Below are 20,774 nucleotides of genomic sequence, written 5' to 3' on the forward strand. Positions count from 1 at the left end.
TAGTAGCTTCTTGTATATATCTCCTTTGCCATCTCAGAACTTGAAGTAAAGTTGGGCAGTCAGATGGTTATGTCTGGGGTGTGTAGTTGGAAATGGGACTGTGTTGGTTTGGTTCTAGTATAATCTACTGTCCAGGTTCGGCTTCCTATCAGTCTCAGCTAGTCCCTATATGACTAAAAGGGTATGTAGAGTGTTGAGGGATTAGATGGTGCGTTTCGTCTCGCTAGAGAGGAACTTTCATCTTTTACCGTGTGGTTCGTCCATATCAAAGGACGCAGCTTGAGGAACTTAGTTCTGCTCAGTGTGATAGTAGGAATCCCAAAAATATAGCATTTCAGCGTAGAACTCTAATCTGCCAGTTTTGTAATAAAAGAATCTTTCTAGGGATAGATTCACTTCCATTTGTGTTTTCCACATTAATAAAGTTGGAGTGGACTCAGTTTTCCACATCCTTGGGATTATTTGTTTGGCGCTGCATATGGCCAGCTGAAATAGGGATGTGTACTGCTTAAACTGGAATTTGGGCGGGATATGAAATAAATATATCAAAGGGTCTAAAGCAATCTCATGATTTAATAACCTGCTCATTTCTTGGTTGATGTCTGTCCAGAATTTTAAGATCCTAGGGCACTCCCACCAGATATGGTAAGGTGTACCTTCACCCGAGCACTTCCTCCAGCATCTATCTGATGCTTCTGGGAATATATATTTTAATCTATGGGGAGTGAGATACCACCGAAGCAAGAATTTGTAGTTAGTTTCTAGTAGGGTGGCTGAATGTGCTGATTTACTGGTATGTCGAAAGATATCGAGCCATTCTTCCTCCGAGAGTGTGTACGGAAGTTCTTTATGCCAAGATAGTATTGTAGAGGTTTGTTTGGGGTCAGGGGGTGTGAGTAGGATTTGATATAGGGTGGATATAACGTGGGCTGAAGGTGAGCTGAAAGTGCAAAGTTTTTCGAAAGGGGTACGATCTCTTGTTGTGTGTTGTTTAAGTTTATGGGTGTGAACAAAATGTTTAAGTTGTAGATATTTGAACCAGTCAGTGAATTGTGTGATTCCCAAGTCCATTAATTGTTGTTTAGATATTAATTTGTTCGCTTCCAGTAGTGTATACAGTGGGAGGAGATTGTCTAGGCTGTTCTGTGATTTAGGTGTAACTAACATCCCTATTGGGAAGTCTGGGTTGGATAGAACAGTCGTCAGGGGAGAAGGGATAGTTGAGATATGTGGGTTTTTGGCTATAGTCCTAGACCAGACGGCAAAAGTTTCTCGTATTATAGGGTAGATTTTTGTCAAGGCTGGGTGATTCCCGTTCGGTTGCCAGCAGTATGCGCCAAGTTGGGGGGATCTAGTCAGGTCGTGTTCTAATAGCAACCAAATCTTGTTATTTTCGTTAGGGGTTGTACACCAGTCTATCAATCTTTTTAAGAAGACTGCTGTTCGGTATTTTACTACGTCTGGTACTCCCAAACCCCCATATGTTTTTGATAGGTAAAGAGTTGTTCTAGCTATTCTGGGAGGTTTCTTTTTCCAGATATATGAATTCATCACAGATTGGAGTCTATTAAGGTAGGTATCTGATAACGGTATGGGGACCGTTTGGAACAAGTAAAGGATCTTGGGGAGTATGGTCATTTTGGCTACTCCTATCCTGCCCAACCAAGATATATTTTTATTTAGCCACGCTGATGTGTCTCTAGTTAGAGTGTTTAGAAGTGGTTCATAATTCAGTTCAAATAGTTGTTGTACAGTACTAGCGAGGTGAACCCCTAAGTACTTCAGTGAGGACCTCTGTATTAAATATGGTACCTGTGAGCTAAGTGCTTGAATGTCAGACTCATTTAGATTTATGGGGAGCAATTCAGATTTATGTTTATTAACTAAATAATTAGAATGGAGGCCGAATTCTTCCAGTGTGTTTCGTGCCGCAGGTAGGGATATGTTTGGATGAGTTAGTGTTAGTAGTAGGTCATCTGCATAAAGTGCCAATTTATGATGGGTTGAGTTTATAGTAAGTCCAGTTATAGCAGGATTGTCACGCAATTTAGTAGCAAGAATTTCCATTGAGAGAACGAATAATAAGGGTGACAAAGGGCACCCTTGTCTAGTACCGTTTAATATGGGGAAGGAGTTGGAAAGTGTACCATTAATTTTAATCTTGGCAGTGGGGTTAGTGTAAAGGGCTAGAATTTTTTGAATAAAACTGTCTGGGAAACCAAATTTCTGTAGGGTAACTTTTAAAAAGGTCCAGTCTAGTCTGTCAAAAGCTTTTTCAGCGTCGGTCGAAAGTAGAATAAAGGGAATGTCATGTATAGCTGCATATTGCATAAGATGTAAAACTTTTACAGTGTTGTCTTTAGCCTCTCTCTGCGGCACGAAACCCACCTGATCCGGATGTATCAATGAGGGGAGTACTTTATTAATTCTGGTGGATAGGATTTTAGCATATATCTTAATATCTATATTCAGGAGAGATATTGGGCGGTAGTTTGATGCAATAGTCGGGTCTTTACCTGGTTTCGGTATAAGTGTAACTACTGCTTCAAGCATAGAGGCGGGTAGGCCATGGGATTTATCAATATAATTAAAAACCAAAAGTAAATGTGGGATCAAAAGATGCTTAAATTTTTTGTAATAACCGCTAGTGAGGCCGTCAGGCCCAGGGCTTTTTCCTTGTTTTAATGAGTTTATAGCGTTGGTAATCTCTTCAGCGGTTATTGCTGAGTCTAAGGGGCTAAGATCTTCCGCTGTTAGTTTAGGTAGGGTAACAGTATCTAAGTACTTACAACAGTCATTAAAATGTGTTTTGTGATTCCTATGTGGCGTCAAGTTATATAACATGGTATAGTAATCTCTAAAGATTTCTGTGATCCTCTTAGTCTCTACCGTTGATCCACCAGAAGGGTCTTGTAACATAGGGATATAATGGGCTGATTGTCTGGTTTTAAGTGCTCTTGCTAAGAGTTTCCCGGGCCTATTTCCTTCCAGAAAAAAATTCTGTTGTAATTTTAGTGTCTGCTTCTGGGCTGCTAATTCTAGAAATTTTTGAAGTTTCAATTTGGCTTGATCCCGCAATGATTTTAGGGAGTCATCATGCAGGTTGTCCTTATATAAGTTCTCTGCGTTTTGATAAGAAGCAGTGAGGTCTGTCTGTTGTGATCTATTACTTTTATTTTGCAGGGCTTTGAGTTTTATCATTTCACCCCTGATGACACATTTATGAGCTTCCCAGAGTGAGAATGGGTTTATATTTGGGGTGCTGTTGTGCTTAAAGTAGTCTACTAACGACTTCTCTACTTGTTGTAATATTGGTGGTTCATTGAGTATAGTGTCATCAAATCGCCATTGAAATGGTTTAAAAGGGAGTGAGGACCACTGCAGCTTACATATAACTGCCGAATGGTCGGACCAGCTAGTCGGTATGATGTCTGATGAGGTCACTGAGGAGATGGTGTTATGGTCTATAAATATGTAATCTATACGGGAGTGAGTGTTCTGTGGTGCTGAGTAATGGGTAAATTTCTTATTATTTGGATGTTTAACTCGCCAGACATCATGGATTCCCATTAATGTCAGATCATCCCTGATGGACCTAAGTGATTTTTTCGATACTAGTGATTGAGCAGTAGAACTATCCATCGTTGGATTTAGTGGGGTATTTAAGTCGCAGCCAACTATGAGGGACCCCTTGTAAAAGGCTAAGATGTCATTTTTTATTCTGCGAAAGAAAGGGGCTTGGTGTGTGTTGGGGGCATAAATATTGACCAGAGTAATCGGTTTCCCTTGAAGTAGTCCCCCCAGGGCCAGGTATCTTCCCTCAGTATCCCCATCAGTTTGTTGGACATGGAACTGTAATGAGTTATGAAGCAGTATACTGACTCCTGAGATTTTTTTGGATGGGTGACTGCTGTGAAAGTGTCTGGTGTATGTGGATGCGAAAAAACCTGGTTCTTGTCCTGCTATGTAATGCGTTTCCTGCAAAAATATGATGTCTGCTTGTCTATGCTTAATGTCAGTGAATGCTATGCGCCTTTTGTGAGGTGTGTTGAACCCTCTTACATTTTGTGTCATGCACACAATTGTTGTTTTGTCTGTCATTATCTATTTAATGGGTCAGTACCTGTCTGATTGTTAGGTCTATCCATGAGACTGTGCGAACCATTCAATAATAGTATAGAAAGAGCATATACCTGGAGTTTGGTGATTGCGGGTAGATAGCGTGTAAACAGAAATATCAAATTGAACGATTTTGATTTAAACTTGAACCGTGAAAACAGTAATAAAAACAACAACAAAAACAATAACAAATAACAAATGGTTTGACATAACATGTCACAATTCAGGGGGAAATTAGTTTGCCCCTAAGTATGACTTATAGTAAATTTTTAAACAATTACAAGGACAATATAACATTTATCGACAAATAATATAGGACTAAATCAATCATTTATGCACACATATTCAGTCTCTTTACTTGAGAGTCCAGCAAATAAGAAGTGTGCTAATGTTCATAGTGAAATGAGGAGACATAAGATTTAATATTTAGATAACATAGATTTATCTCACCCGATCAGCTCCTATCAACGTTATCCTGGATTATCCATAGGTGTAAGGTCTTGGGAGTAATTTGGTCTTTTACTTTTCTGCTGCTGCCATTGTGCTTTAGGATGCGTAAATAATTTTTTTATGTTCCCACGCTTTATGTTAGAGAATACTAAATTGAATACCTGCCTGTCCGGTCAATGGAAAGAATTCCATCATAATAATAGAGGGCATTAGGATAAAATTGAAGTATATTGGGAAACGGCAAGAGCGGTTCTGAGGGGAAAGATAAAAGCATATATGTGTAATTGGAAAAGAAAACGGCAAGCTAGGGAATTACAACTATCTAATCAGCTCAGGAATGCATTAATATGATAAAGATTGGAGAACTCTAAGTTCAATTGGGATAAATATTGTCATGCTAGAACTGAAAGGGAGTTATTCTTAAAGCAAAAGTGTTTAGAGGAGGATAAGAAAATCAATAATCGATATAAGGGATATATTGGTTGCTCGGCTAAATATTTAGCAAAATTAACTAATAGGAAGAGTAAAAACAACATAGCAGCAATGAAGGAAGGGGCCATAGATATACTGATAACAAAAATATGAGGTATTTTTTAAATTTTATCAAAATTTATATAAAAAAGTTGAAGAAGATCTATCGAATAGAACAAACTTCTGGTCCAAAATTTCTCCTCCCAAGGTTTCAGAAAATGATCTTGAACTGATCAATAAACTATTCTCAATATGTGAGATTTGTGAGGCTATCGGGAATCCAAACTGAATAAAGCGTCTGACCCAGATTGGCTCCCTGCAGAGTTTTACAAATTTTCAGTAGAAGAAATTAAATATACACTGACTAAACTGTTCAACTCATATTATACTACTAATATGCCAATATCAAGTTACTTTTCCGCAGCTAATATTACTTTTATTCATAAAAAAGGTAAGGATGCCGAAGAGCCAGCTTCCTATAGGCCAATCTCTGTTTTAAACACCGTTTATAAAATCTCACGTCTATTCTAGCGAACAGGTTAAATAAATGTCTGTATAAAATAATACATCCTGATCAAACGGGTTTATACAGGGAAGGAATAGGTCTCTAAACTTGCGCAAAGTGCAAGTCATTTTGGATTATTTTTGGAACACAAATCCCCAACAATTACCAAAAAAAATCCAATAAAAAGAACATGTTTGATACAGACTTGGCTCTGCTTTCGTAAGACACAGAGAAAGCTTTTGACTCTATTTCTTGGAATCATCTGTTAGATTCATTATCTCAGTTTGGATTTATTGGCAGTTTTGTAGGTTTTATCTGGAAATTATATACAAATCCCTATTCTTATTTATTAATTAATGGTAACCCCTCAGCTAGAATTTTATTAGGTCGTGGGACTCGCCAAGGATGTCCCCTCTCCCCGTTGTTGTTCAATATATTTATAGAATCCCTTGCTATATGGCTCCATTCTGAATTGATAAGGCTGAAATTTGGTACTGAGAAGATTAAAATATTATTGTATGCTGATGACTTACTGGTTTTCTTGGAAAACTCAAAAAAATCGATACCTTTATTATTAGATATGCTCACTATCTTTAGCTTGATTTCAGGTTATAAAATTAATCTGGGAAAAAGCGAATTGATGTGGATTATGAAGAAATCAGATAGCTATGTACATCATCTTTTTAAAACAACAGATTATATAAAATATCTGTGGATACAACTTCATAAAAATCTGAAATTTTGGTACGAAATGAAATTTCCCCAGGTCTTTAGTAAATCTATTCTAGATCTTAAAAACTGGATGGATCTCCCCATTTCTTTATCTGCCAGAATCACCTTGATAAAAACAATCATAAGCTGAGTGATATTTATTACTGGAGCAAATAGCAGCTTCAGACTAATATTAAATACAAATGGTTTATCTGGGCTCTAAAGTTAATTATAAACCTATAGGGAAATACAGGATTCTGGTTGGCTGACACCTAAGAGTCTGTTGCTCATTGGATAACAGGAAAGGCCCCCACAAATGTATTATAGGACAGACCTCCTCCAGCTTGAAAATATTGTTTGGTTCTGCTACAAACATTCATTATACAAAATGCTATAAATCATTATGTATTAAAATGGGATTTTTAAATGAAAGAACTTAAAGGGCCATGATACCCAAATGTTGAAACACTTGAAACTGATGCAGTATAACTGTAAAAAGCTGACTAGAAAATATCACCTGAACATCTCTATGTAAAAAAAAGGAAGATATTTTACCTCAAATTGTCTAACACCCCATTGTAAAGGGCTTTAAGCAGCAAATCAGTATGTCTGTCCCAGACAGGCAAGGGAGTGAGCCTTGTGCACATTCATGTTATTTCCCTATTTAGTTTAAGGAAGTTTACTATGAAAACTCATGAGATCACAGTAAGAGAGTTCATGACCTCAGCACTGCTGATGCTGATTGGCTGCTGTTCATTTCTTCATTGATTTATTTTTTTACCTGCAGCTGGGCAGTAGCTAAAGTATAACTTTTTAATCAGAACTTACTCTGCTGAGTTAAGGAAGTTATAAGGTAAAATATATTCCTTTTTACATAAAAATGCTCATGTGATATTTTTCCTGTCAGCTTTTTACAGTTATACTGCATCAGTTTCAAGTGATTTAGCATATGAGTATTATGTCCCTTTAATGTTAAATTCATTAACACAGCATAAAAATATATAAAATAAATTGAATAAGTACAGTTGAGTTTTTTTTATATAAACTCAGTCTCTTATATGAAGTGAAATATTTTATATTTATCATAACAAAATACAGAACAATATTTTCTCATCCTATATTATAAAAGACAAGTGTTTGTCTGAAGCCGTCATGCGCAGTACAGACAAACACTTGGCCTTAGATTCTATTCTCGCCCACCTCGGCATAGCTGACAGCTGACAGATTGGGAGCGTGAGGTACACAGCATACAAGCAGCTGTGAGATAGGGAGCGCGAGCTACTCAACAGCTGTGAGGTCTGCTGCGTGAGAAGCGACAACGCGCTCCCCAGACCTCACAGCTGTTTGTGGCCCACGGGAGCGTTGCGAGGGGCGTGGCCGGGCGGATGTTGCCGCGATGGGGCGTGGCCGGGCGGGGTCCCGCGAAGACAGAGCCAGAGAGCCAAAGAGAAGGGGGGGGCAGAGAGCCAAAGAGAAGGGGGGGCAGAGAGCCAAAGAGAAGGTGGGGGGCAGAGAGCCAAAGAGAAGGGGGGGGGCAGAGAGCCAAAGAGAAGGGGGGGGCAGAGAGCCAAAGAGAAGGGGGGGGCAGAGAGCCAAAGAGAAGGGGGGGGCAGAGAGCCAAAGAGAAGGGGGGGGGCAGAGAGCCAAAGAGAAGGGGGGGGCAGAGAGCCAAAGAGAAGGGGGAGGGCAGAGAGCCAAAGAGAAGGGGGGGGCAGAGAGCCAAAGAGAAGGGGGGGCAGAGAGCCAAAGAGAAGGGGGGGGGGGCAGAGAGCCAAAGAGAAGGGCAGAGAGCCAAAGAGAAGGGGGGGCAGAGAGCCAAAGAGAAGGGGGGGGGGCAGAGAGCCAAAGAGAAGGGGGGGGCAGAGAGCCAAAGAGAAGGGGGGGCAGAGAGCCAAAGAGAAGGGAGGGCAGAGAGCCAAAGAGAAGGGGGGGCAGAGAGCCAAAGAGAAGGGGGGGGCAGAGAGCCAAAGAGAAGGGGGGGGCAGAGAGCCAAAGAGAAGGGGGGGGGCAGAGAGCCAAAGAGAAGGGGGGGCAGAGAGCCAAAGAGAAGGGGGGGGCAGAGAGCCAAAGAGAAGGTGGGGGGGGCAGAGAGCCAAAGAGAAGGCGGGGGGGCAGAGAGCCAAAGAGAAGGGGGGGGCAGAGAGCCAAAGAGAAGGGGGGGGCAGAGAGCCAAAGAGAAGGGGGGGCAGAGAGCCAAAGAGAAGGGGGGGGCAGAGAGCCAAAGAGAAGGGGGGGGCAGAGAGCCAAAGAGAAGGGGGGGGGCAGAGAGCCAAAGAGAAGGGGGGGGCAGAGAGCCAAAGAGAAGGGGGGGGGGGCAGAGAGCCAAAGAGAAGGGGGGGGCAGAGAGCCAAAGAGAAGGGGGGGGGCAGAGAGCCAAAGAGAAGGGGGGGGGCAGAGAGCCAAAGAGAAGGGGGGGAGAGAGAGCCAAAGAGAAGGGGGGGGGAGAGAGAGCCAAAGAGAAGGGGGGAAGAGAGCCAAAGAGAAGGGGGGGAGAGCCAAAGAGGGGGGAGAGAGAGAGCCAAAGAGGAAAAAGAGCCAAAAAGGATAGAGAGCCAAAGAGGGGGGAGAGAGAGCCAAAGAGGGGGGAGAGAGAGCCAAAGAGGGGGGAGAGAGAGCCAAAGAGGGGAGGGGGAGAGAGCCAAAGAGGGGAGGGGGAGAGAGCCAAAGGGGGGGGAGAGAGCTAAAGGGGGGGAGAGAGAGAGCCAAAGAGGAAAGAGAGCCAAAGAGAGAGACAAAGAGGGGGGAGAGAGAGCCAAAGAGGGGGGGGAGAGCCAAAGAGGGGGGGGAGAGCCAAAGAGGGGGGGAGAGCGCCAAAGAGGGGGGAGAGAACAAAAGAGGGGGGGAGAGAGCCAAAGAGGGGGGGGGGGAGAGCCAAAGAGGGGGGGGAGAGCCAAAGAGGGGGGGAGCCAAAGGGGAGGTGGGAGCCAAAGAGGGGGGAGAGAGAGAGCCAAAGAGGGGGGAGAGAGAGAGCCAAAGAGGGGGGAGAGAGAGCCAAAGAGGGGGGAGAGAGAGCCAAAGAGGGGGGAGAGAGAGCCAAAGAGGGGGGAGAGAGAGCGCCAAAGAGGAGAGAGAGCAAAAGAGGGGAGAGAGCCAAAGAGGGGGGGGAGAGCCAAAGAGGGGGGGAGAGCGCCAAAGAGGGGGGAGAGAACAAAAGAGGGGGGAGAGAGCCAAAGAGGGGGGGGGAGAGCCAAAGAGGGGGGGGAGAGCCAAAGAGGGGGGGAGCCAAAGGGGAGGTGGGAGCCAAAGAGGGGGGAGAGAGAGAGCCAAAGAGGGGGGAGAGAGAGAGCCAAAGAGGGGGGAGAGAGAGCCAAAGAGGGGGGAGAGAGAGCGCCAAAGAGGGGGGAGAGAGAGCGCCAAAGAGGAGAGAGAGCAAAAGAGGGGAGAGAGCCAAAGAGGGGGGGGGAGCCAAAGAGGGGGGAGAGAGAGAGCAAAAGAAAGGATGGAGAGAGCCAAAGAGGGGAGAGAGAGCAAAAGAAAGGATGGAGAGAGCCAAAGAGGGGAGAGAGAGAGCAAAAGAGGGGAGAGAGAGAACAAAGGAGAGGGGGGAGAGAAAGCAAAAGAGAGGGGGGAAAGAAAGCAAAAGAGAGGGAGGAAGAGAGAGCAAAAGAAAGGGGGGAGAGAGCAACGGGTGGGACCGCTGTTCTGAAAAAAATGGCCCGTGTACACGGGCTTTAGTACTAGTCATTATATAAAACACAACAGTGTGAGGCTGTTAATAAAGATTTATGTCAGGGTTTGCATATTACCGTTTAGCAGAAGCTCTGTAAGTATGAAGCCTCTCTGGTTCCTCCTGTGATATCACTGAGTGTTACACAGATATTTATACTAATGTGCGAGTGTCACCTTTCTCTGTGTGACTCACATGAGTACAACTTGTCAGTTGGGAGACAATGAGAGGGTCACATCTGATGTCTATTGTCCCTTCTGGTGTCACATGAATACAGAGTCCCTGCCTCCCCCTCAGGGTGTGATTATCATATGGATAAGTAAGGAGGAAACAAACTGTGTATTTAAATGTGAGTGATTTTTCTGTTGTGTCCTAAAATATCTCAGGATACAGCATTATATTATGTTTTTATTAATGGTAATTGTTATTTTAACAGCACTTAGTTGTAAACAGATGTATAATATTAACATGTTATTAAATACATATGAGATACAATGCTGAATATATCAATACTAATAATTTTATTTTTTCACTAACTGTATTATCTAATGCTTGAGATGGTTTGAGAGGGTAAGAAGCAGTGATCTTATGATAATTTAAGATTGTGGATGCAGTTGTTTAATTTAAACAGCCAAAAAAAATTGGGGTTCATGTCCCTTTAATAAATCTTTTGTAAGTTAAATACTGGTTCATATTAAACAAACAGCAACACAGACCCTGGTTTTATAGTGTGATTTAATAAGTACATCTGTGTGTAAATGTACCCAGGATTTATAGTGTTATTTAACCCCTTAAGGACCAGCGACATACCCTGTATGTCGCTGGCCTTTTTTTGGGGCTTGATTGTTTTATAGCGTGGTCTTGCCACCAGCGTTGAGACTGGTCTATTCCACAAAGCCTGCTGGAAGGAGGGCATTAATAGCGTGTTCTTGCTAGACTTGTGCTATTATGTCCTGAAAAAAACCTTAACGACCAGTCACATACAGGGCACATTGTGGTCATTAAGGGGTTAATAAGTACATATCTGTGTGTAAATGAACCCATGCTCTATAGTGTGATTTAATAAGTACATCTGTATGTAAATGGCCCCAGGCTTTATAGTGTGATTTAATAAGTACACATCTGTTTGTAAATGTACCCAGGCTTTATAGTGTGATTTAATAAGTACATCTGTGTGTAAATGTACCCAGGCTTTATAGTGCGATTTAATAAGTACATTGGTGTGTAAATGTACCCAGGCTTTATAGTGTGATTTAATAAGTACACATCTGTGTGTAAATGTACCCAGGCTTTATAGTGTGATTTAATAAGTACATATCTGTGTGTAAATGTACCCAGGCTTTATAGTGTGATTTAATAAGTACATCTGTGTAAATGTACCCAGACTTAATAGTGTGATTTAATAAGTACATCTGTGTGTAAATGTACCCAGGCTTTATAGTGTGATTTAATAAGTACACATCTGTGTGTAAATGTACCCAGGCTTTATAGTGTGATTTAATAAGTACATATCGGTGTGTAAATGTACCCAGGCTTTATAGTGTGATTTAATAAGTACATCTGTGTGTAAATGTACCCAGGCTTTATAGTGTTATTTAATAAGTAAACATCTGTGTGTAAATGTACCCAGGCTTTATAGTGTGATTTAATAAGTACATCTGTGTGTAAATGTACCCAGGCTCTATAGTGTGATTTAATAAGTACATCGGTGTGTAAATGTACCCAGGCTCTATAGTGTGATTTAATAAGTACATCTTTGTGTAAATGGACCCAGGCTTTATAGTGTGATTTAATAAGTAAACATCTGTATGTAAATGTACCCAGGCTTTATAGTGTGATTTAATAAGTACATCTGTGTATAAATGTACCCAGGCTTTATAGTGTGATTTAATAAGTACATCTGTGTGTAAATGTACCCAGGCTTTATAGTGTGATTTAATAAGTACATCTGTGTGTAAATGTACCCAGGCTTTATAGTGTGATTTAATAAGTACATATCTCTGTGTAAATGTACCCAGGCTTTATAGTGTGATTTAAGAAGTACATCTGTGTTTAAATGTACCCAGGCTTTATAGTGTGATTTAATAAGTACATCTGTGTGTAAATATACCCAGGCTTTATAGTGTGATTTAATAAGTACATATGTGTGTAAATGTACCCAGGCTTTATAGTGTGATTTAAGAAGTACATCTGTGTGTAAATGTACCTAGGCTTTATAGTGTGCTTTAATAAGTACATATGTGTGTAAATGTACCCAGGCTTTATAGTGCGATTTAATAAGTACACATCTGTGTGTAAATGTACCCAGGCTTTATAGTGTGATTTAATAAGTACATCTGTGTGTAAATGTACCCAGGATTTATAGTGCGATTTAATAAGTACATTGGTGTGTAAATGTACCCAGGCTTTATAGTGTGATTTAATAAGTACACATCTGTGTGTAAATGTACCCAGGCTTTATAGTGTGATTTAATAAGTACATCTGTGTGTAAATGTACCCAGGCTTTATAGTGTTATTTAATAAGTAAACATCTGTGTGTAAATGTACCCAGGCTTTATAGTGTGATTTAATAAGTAAACATCTGTGTGTAAATATACCCAGGCTTTATAGTGTGATTTAATAAGTACATCTTTGTGTAAATGGACCCAGGCTTTATAGTGTGATTTAATAAGTAAACATCTGTGTGTAAATGTACCCAGGCTTTATAGTGTGATTTAATAAGTACATCTGTGTATAAATGTACCCAGGCTTTATAGTGTGATTTAATAAGTACATCTGTGTGTAAATGTACCCAGGCTTTATAGTGTGATTTAATAAGTACATCTGTGTGTAAATATACCCAGGCTTTATAGTGTGATTTAATAAGTACATATGTGTGTAAATGTACCCAGGCTTTATAGTGTGATTTAATAAGTACATCTGTGTGTAAATGTACCCAGGCTTTATAGTATGATTTAATAAGTACATCTGTATGTAAATGTATGCAGGCATCATAGTGTGATTTAATAAGTACATCTGTGTGTAAATGTACCCAGGCTTTATAGTGTGATTTAATAAGTACATCTGTGTGTAAATGTACCCAGGCTTTATAGTGTGATTTAATAAGTACATCTGTGTGGAAATGTACCCAGGCTATATAATAAGTACATATCTGTGTGTAAATGTACCCAGGTTTTATAGTGTGATTTAATAAGTACATCTGTGTGTAAATGTACCCAGGCTTTATAGTGTGATTTAATAAGTACATCTGTGTGGAAATGTACCCAGGCTATATAATAAGTACATATCTGTGTGTAAATGTACCCAGGTTTTATAGTGTGATTTAATAAGTACATCTGTGTGTAAATGTACCCAGGCTTTATAGTGTGATTTAATAAGTACATCTGTGTGTAAATGTACCTAGGCTTTATAGTGTGATTTAATAAGTACATCTGTGTGTAAATGTACCCAGGCTTTATAGTGTGGTTTAATAAGTACATCTGTGTGTAAATGTACCCAGGCTTTATAGTGTGATTTAATAAGTACATATCTGTGTGTAAATGTACCCAGGCTTTATAGTGTGATTTAATAAGTACATCTGTGTGTAAATGTACCCAGGCTGTATAGTGTGATTTAATAAGTACATCTGTGTGTATCTGTACCCAGGCTTTATAGTGTGCTTTAATAAGTACACCTGTGTGTAAATGTACCCAGGCTTTATAGTGTGGTTTAATAAGTACATCTGTGTGTAAATGTACCCAGGCTTTATAGTGTGATTTAATAAGTACATATCTGTGTGTAAATGTACCCAGGCTTTATAGTGTGATTTAATAAGTACATCTGTGTTTAAATGTATCCAGGCTTTATAATGTGATTTAATAAGTACATCTGTGTGTAAATGTACCCATGTTCTATAGTGTGATTTAATAAGTACATCTGTGTGTAAATGTACCCAGGCTTTATAGTGTGATTTAATAAGTACATCTGTGTGTAAATGTACCCAGGCTTTATAGTGTGATTTAATAAGTACACATCTGTGTGTAAATGTACCCAGGCTTTATAGTGTGATTTAATAAGTACAGCTGTGTGTAAATGTACCCAGGCTTTATAGTGTGATTTAATAAGTACATCTGTGTTTAAATGTATCCAGGCTTTATAGTGTGATTTAATAAGTACATCTGTGTGTAAATGTACCCATGTTCTATAGTGTGATTTAATAAGTACATCTGTGTGTAAATGTACCCAGGCTTTATAGTGTGATTTAATAAGTACATATCTGTGTGTAAATGTACCCAGGCTTTATAGTGTGATTTAATAAGTACATCTGTGTGTAAATGTACTCAGGCTTTATAGTGTGATTTACTAAGTACATCTGTGTGTAAATTTACCTAGGCTTTATAGTGTGCTTTAATAAGTACATCTGTGTGTAAATGTACCCAGGCTTTATAGTGTGATTTAATAAGTACAGCTGTGTGTAAATGTACCCAGGCTTTATAGTGTGATTTAATAAGTACATCTGTGTGTAAATGTACCCAGGCTCTATAGTGTGATTTAATAAGTTCATATGTGTGTAAATGTACCCAGGCTATATAGTGTGATTTAATAAGTACATCTGTGTGTAAATGTACCCAGGCTTTATAGTGTGATTTAATAAGTACATCTGTGTGTAAATGTACCCAGGCTGTATAGTGTGATTTAATAAGTTCATATGTGTGTAAATGTACCCAGGCTATATAGTGTGATTTAATAAGTACATCTGTGTGTAAATGTACCCAGGCTTTATAGTGTGATTTAATAAGTACACATCTGTGTGTAAATGTACCCAGGCTTTATAGTGTGATTTAATAAGTACATATCGGTGTGTAAATGTACCCAGGCTTTATAGTGTGATTTAATAAGTACATCTGTGTGTAAATGTACCCAGGCTTTATAGTGTTATTTAATAAGTAAACATCTGTGTGTAAATGTACCCAGGCTTTATAGTGTGATTTAATAAGTACATCTGTGTGTAAATGTACCCAGGCTCTATAGTGTGATTTAATAAGTACATCGGTGTGTAAATGTACCCAGGCTCTATAGTGTGATTTAATAAGTAAACATCTGTGTGTAAATGTACCCAGGCTTTATAGTGTGATTTAATAAGTACATCTGTGTATAAATGTACCCAGGCTTTATAGTGTGATTTAATAAGTACATCTGTGTGTAAATGTACCCAGGCTTTATAGTGTGATTTAATAAGTACATCTGTGTGTAAATGTACCCAGGCTTTATAGTGTGATTTAATAAGTACATATCTCTGTGTAAATGTACCCAGGCTTTATAGTGTGATTTAAGAAGTACATCTGTGTTTAAATGTACCCAGGCTTTATAGTGTGATTTAATAAGTACATCTGTGTGTAAATATACCCAGGCTTTATAGTGTGATTTAATAAGTACATATGTGTGTAAATGTACCCAGGCTTTATAGTGTGATTTAAGAAGTACATCTGTGTGTAAATGTACCTAGGCTTTATAGTGTGCTTTAATAAGTACATATGTGTGTAAATGTACCCAGGCTTTATAGTGCGATTTAATAAGTACACATCTGTGTGTAAATGTACCCAGGCTTTATAGTGTGATTTAATAAGTACATCTGTGTGTAAATGTACCCAGGATTTATAGTGCGATTTAATAAGTACATTGGTGTGTAAATGTACCCAGGCTTTATAGTGTGATTTAATAAGTACACATCTGTGTGTAAATGTACCCAGGCTTTATAGTGTGATTTAATAAGTACATCTGTGTGTAAATGTACCCAGGCTTTATAGTGTTATTTAATAAGTAAACATCTGTGTGTAAATGTACCCAGGCTTTATAGTGTGATTTAATAAGTAAACATCTGTGTGTAAATATACCCAGGCTTTATAGTGTGATTTAATAAGTACATTTTTGTGTAAATGGACCCAGGCTTTATAGTGTGATTTAATAAGTAAACATCTGTGTGTAAATGTACCCAGGCTTTATAGTGTGATTTAATAAGTACATCTGTGTATAAATGTACCCAGGCTTTATAGTGTGATTTAATAAGTACATCTGTGTGTAAATGTACCCAGGCTTTATAGTGTGATTTAATAAGTACATCTGTGTGTAAATATACCCAGGCTTTATAGTGTGATTTAATAAGTACATATGTGTGTAAATGTACCCAGGCTTTATAGTGTGATTTAATAAGTACATCTGTGTGTAAATGTACCCAGGCTTTATAGTATGATTTAATAAGTACATCTGTATGTAAATGTATGCAGGCATCATAGTGTGATTTAATAAGTACATCTGTGTGTAAATGTACCCAGGCTTTATAGTGTGATTTAATAAGTACATCTGTGTGGAAATGTACCCAGGCTTTATAGTGTGATTTAATAAGTACATCTGTGTGGAAATGTACCCAGGCTATATAATAAGTACATATCTGTGTGTAAATGTACCCAGGTTTTATAGTGTGATTTAATAAGTACATCTGTGTGTAAATGTACCCAGGCTTTATAGTGTGATTTAATAAGTACATCTGTGTGGAAATGTACCCAGGCTATATAATAAGTACATATCTGTGTGTAAATGTACCCAGGTTTTATAGTGTGATTTAATAAGTACATCTGTGTGTAAATGTACCCAGGCTTTATAGTGTGGTTTAATAAGTACATCTGTGTGTAAATGTACCCAGGCTTTATAGTGTGATTTAATAAGTACATATCTGTGTGTAAATGTACCCAGGCTTTATAGTGTGATTTAATAAGTACATCTGTGTGTAAATGTACCCAGGCTGTATAGTGTGATTTAATAAGTACATCTGTGTGTATCTGTACCCAGGCTTTATAGTGTGCTTTAATAAGTACACCTGTGTGTAAATGTACCCAGGCTTTATAGTGTGGTTTAATAAGTACATCTGTGTGTAAATGTACCCAGGCTTTATAGTGTGATTTAATAAGTACATATCTGTGTGTAAATGTACCCAGGCTTTATAGTGTGATTTAATAAGTACATCTGTGTTTAAATGTATCCAGGCTTTATAATGTGATTTAATAAGTACATCTGTGTGTAAATGTACCCATGCTCTATAGTGTGATTTAATAAGTACATCTGTGTGTAAATGTACCCAGGCTTTATAGTGTGATTTAATAAGTACATATCTGTGTGTAAATGTACCCAGGCTTTATAGTGTGATTTAATAAGTACATCTGTGTGTAAATGTACTCAGGCTTTATAGTGTGATTTACTAAGTACATCTGTGTGTAAATTTACCTAGGCTTTATAGTGTGCTTTAATAAGTACATCTGTGTGTAAATGTACCCAGGCTTTATAGTGTGATTTAATAAGTACAGCTGTGTGTAAATGTACCCAGGCTTTATAGTGTGATTTAATAAGTACATCTGTGTGTAAATGTACCCAGGCTCTATAGTGTGATTTAATAAGTTCATATGTGTGTAAATGTACCCAGGCTATATAGTGTGATTTAATAAGTACATCTGTGTGTAAATGTACCCAGGCTTTATAGTGTGATTTAATAAGTACATCTGTGTGTAAATGTACCCAGGCTGTATAGTGTGATTTAATAAGTACATCTGTGTGTAAATGTACCCAGGCTTTATAGTGTGATTTAATAAGTACATCTGTGTGTAAATGTACCGAGGCTTTATAGTGTGATTTAATAAGTACATATCTGTGTGTAAATGTACCCAGGCTTTATAGTGTGATTTAATAAGTACAACTGTGTGTAAATGTACCCAGGCTTTATAGTGTGATTTAATAAGCACATCTGTGTGTAAATGTACCCAGGCTTTATAGTGTGATTTAATAAGTACAACTGTGTGTAAATGTACCCAGGCTTTATAGTGTGATTTAATAAGTACATCTGTGTGTAAATGTACCCAGGCTTTATAGTGTGATTTAATAAGTACATCTGTGTGTAAATGTACCCAGGCTTTATAGTGTGATTTAATAAGCACATCTGTGTGTAAATGTACCCAGGCTTTATAGTGTGATTGAATAAGTACAACTGTGTGTAAATGTACCCAGGCTTTATAGTGTGATTTAATAAGCACATCTGTGTGTAAATGTACCCAGGCTTTATAGTGTGATTTAATAAGTACAACTGTGTGTAAATGTACCCAGGCTTTATAGTGTGATTTAATAAGCACATCTGTGTGTAAATGTACCCAGGCTTTATAGTGTGATTTAATAAGCACATCTGTGTGTAAATGTACCCAGGCTTTATAGTGTGATTTAATAAGTACAACTGTGTGTAAATGTACCCAGGCTTTATAGTGTGATTTAATAAGTACATCTGTGTGTAAATGTACCCAGGCTTTATAGTGTGATTTAATAAGTACATCTGTGTGTAAATGTACCCAGGCTTTATAGTGTGATTTAATAAATACATCTGTGTGTAAATGTACCCAGGCTTTATAGTGTGATTTAATAAGTACATCTGTGTGTAAATGTACCCAGGCTTTATAGTGTGATTTAATAAGTACACATCTGTGTGTAAATGTACCCAGGCTTTATAGTCTGATTTAATAAGTACATATCGGTGTGTAAATGTACCCAGGCTTTATAGTGTGATTTAATAAGTACATCTGTGTGTAAATGTACCCAGACTTTATAGTGTTATTTAATAAGTAAACATCTGTGTGTAAATGTACCCAGGCTTTATAGTGTGATTTAATAAGTACATCTGTGTGTAAATGTACCCAGGCTCTATAGTGTGATTTAATAAGTACATCGGTGTGTAAATGTACCCAGGCTCTATAGTGTGATTTAATAAGTACATCTTTGTGTAAATGGACCCAGGCTTTATAGTGTGATTTAATAAGTAAACATCTGTGTGTAAATGTACCCAGGCTTTATAGTGTGATTTAATAAGTACATCTGTGTATAAATGTACCCAGGCTTTATAGTGTGATTTAATAAGTACATCTGTGTGTAAATGTACCCAGGCTTTATAGTGTGATTTAATAAGTACATCTGTGTGTAAATGTACCCAGGCTTTATAGTGTGATTTAATAAGTACATATCTCTGTGTAAATGTACCCAGGCTTTATAGTGTGATTTAAGAAGTACATCTGTGTTTAAATGTACCCAGGCTTTATAGTGTGATTTAATAAGTACATCTGTGTGTAAATATACCCAGGCTTTATAGTGTGATTTAATAAGTACATATGTGTGTAAATGTACCCAGGCTTTATAGTGTGATTTAAGAAGTACATCTGTGTGTAAATGTACCTAGGCTTTATAGTGTGCTTTAATAAGTACATATGTGTGTAAATGTACCCAGGCTTTATAGTGCGATTTAATAAGTACACATCTGTGTGTAAATGTACCCAGGCTTTATAGTGTGATTTAATAAGTACATCTGTGTGTAAATGTACCCAGGCTATATAGTGTGATTTAATAAGTACATCTGTGTGTAAATGTACCCAGGCTTTATAGTGTGATTTAATAAGTACATCTGTGTGTAAATGTACCCAGGCTGTATAGTGTGATTTAATAAGTTCATATGTGTGTAAATGTACCCAGGCTATATAGTGTGATTTAATAAGTACATCTGTGTGTAAATGTACCCAGGCTTTATAGTGTGATTTAATAAGTACACATCTGTGTGTAAATGTACCCAGGCTTTATAGTGTGATTTAATAAGTACATCTGTGTGTAAATGTAACCAGGCTCTATAGTGTGATTTAATAAGTTCATATGTGTGTAAATGTACCCAGGCTATATAGTGTGATTTAATAAGTACATCTGTGTGTAAATGTACCCAGGCTTTATAGTGTGATTTAATAAGTACATCTGTGTGTAAATGTACCCAGGCTGTATAGTGTGATTTAATAAGTTCATATGTGTGTAAATGTACCCAGGCTATATAGTGTGATTTAATAAGTACATCTGTGTGTAAATGTACCCAGGCTTTATAGTGTGATTTAATAAGTACACATCTGTGTGTAAATGTACCCAGGCTTTATAGTGTGATTTAATAAGTACATATCGGTGTGTAAATGTACCCAGGCTTTATAGTGTGATTTAATAAGTACATCTGTGTGTAAATGTACCCAGGCTCTATAGTGTGATTTAATAAGTACATCGGTGTGTAAATGTACCCAGGCTCTATAGTGTGATTTAATAAGTACATCTTTGTGTAAATGGACCCAGGCTTTATAGTGTGATTTAATAAGTAAACATCTGTGTGTAAATGTACCCAGGCTTTATAGTGTGATTTAATAAGTACATCTGTGTATAAATGTACCCAGGCTTTATAGTGTGATTTAATAAGTACATCTGTGTGTAAATGTACCCAGGCTTTATAGTGTGATTTAATAAGTACATATCTCTGTGTAAATGTACCCAGGCTTTATAGTGTGATTTAAGAAGTACATCTGTGTTTAAATGTACCCAGGCTTTATAGTGTGATTTAATAAGTACATCTGTGTGTAAATATACCCAGGCTTTATAGTGTGATTTAATAAGTACATATGTGTGTAAATGTACCCAGGCTTTATAGTGTGATTTAAGAAGTACATCTGTGTGTAAATGTACCTAGGCTTTATAGTGTGCTTTAATAAGTACATATGTGTGTAAATGTACCCAGGCTTTATAGTGCGATTTAATAAGTACACATCTGTGTGTAAATGTACCCAGGCTTTATAGTGTGATTTAATAAGTACATCTGTGTGTAAATGTACCCAGGATTTATAGTGCGATTTAATAAGTACATTGGTGTGTAAATGTACCCAGGCTTTATAGTGTGATTTAATAAGTACACATCTGTGTGTAAATGTACCCAGGCTTTATAGTGTGATTTAATAAGTACATCTGTGTGTAAATGTACCCAGGCTTTATAG

Source organism: Bombina bombina, chromosome 5 (genome assembly GCF_027579735.1).
Source record: "Bombina bombina isolate aBomBom1 chromosome 5, aBomBom1.pri, whole genome shotgun sequence".
Taxonomy (NCBI): Eukaryota; Metazoa; Chordata; class Amphibia; order Anura; family Bombinatoridae; genus Bombina; species Bombina bombina.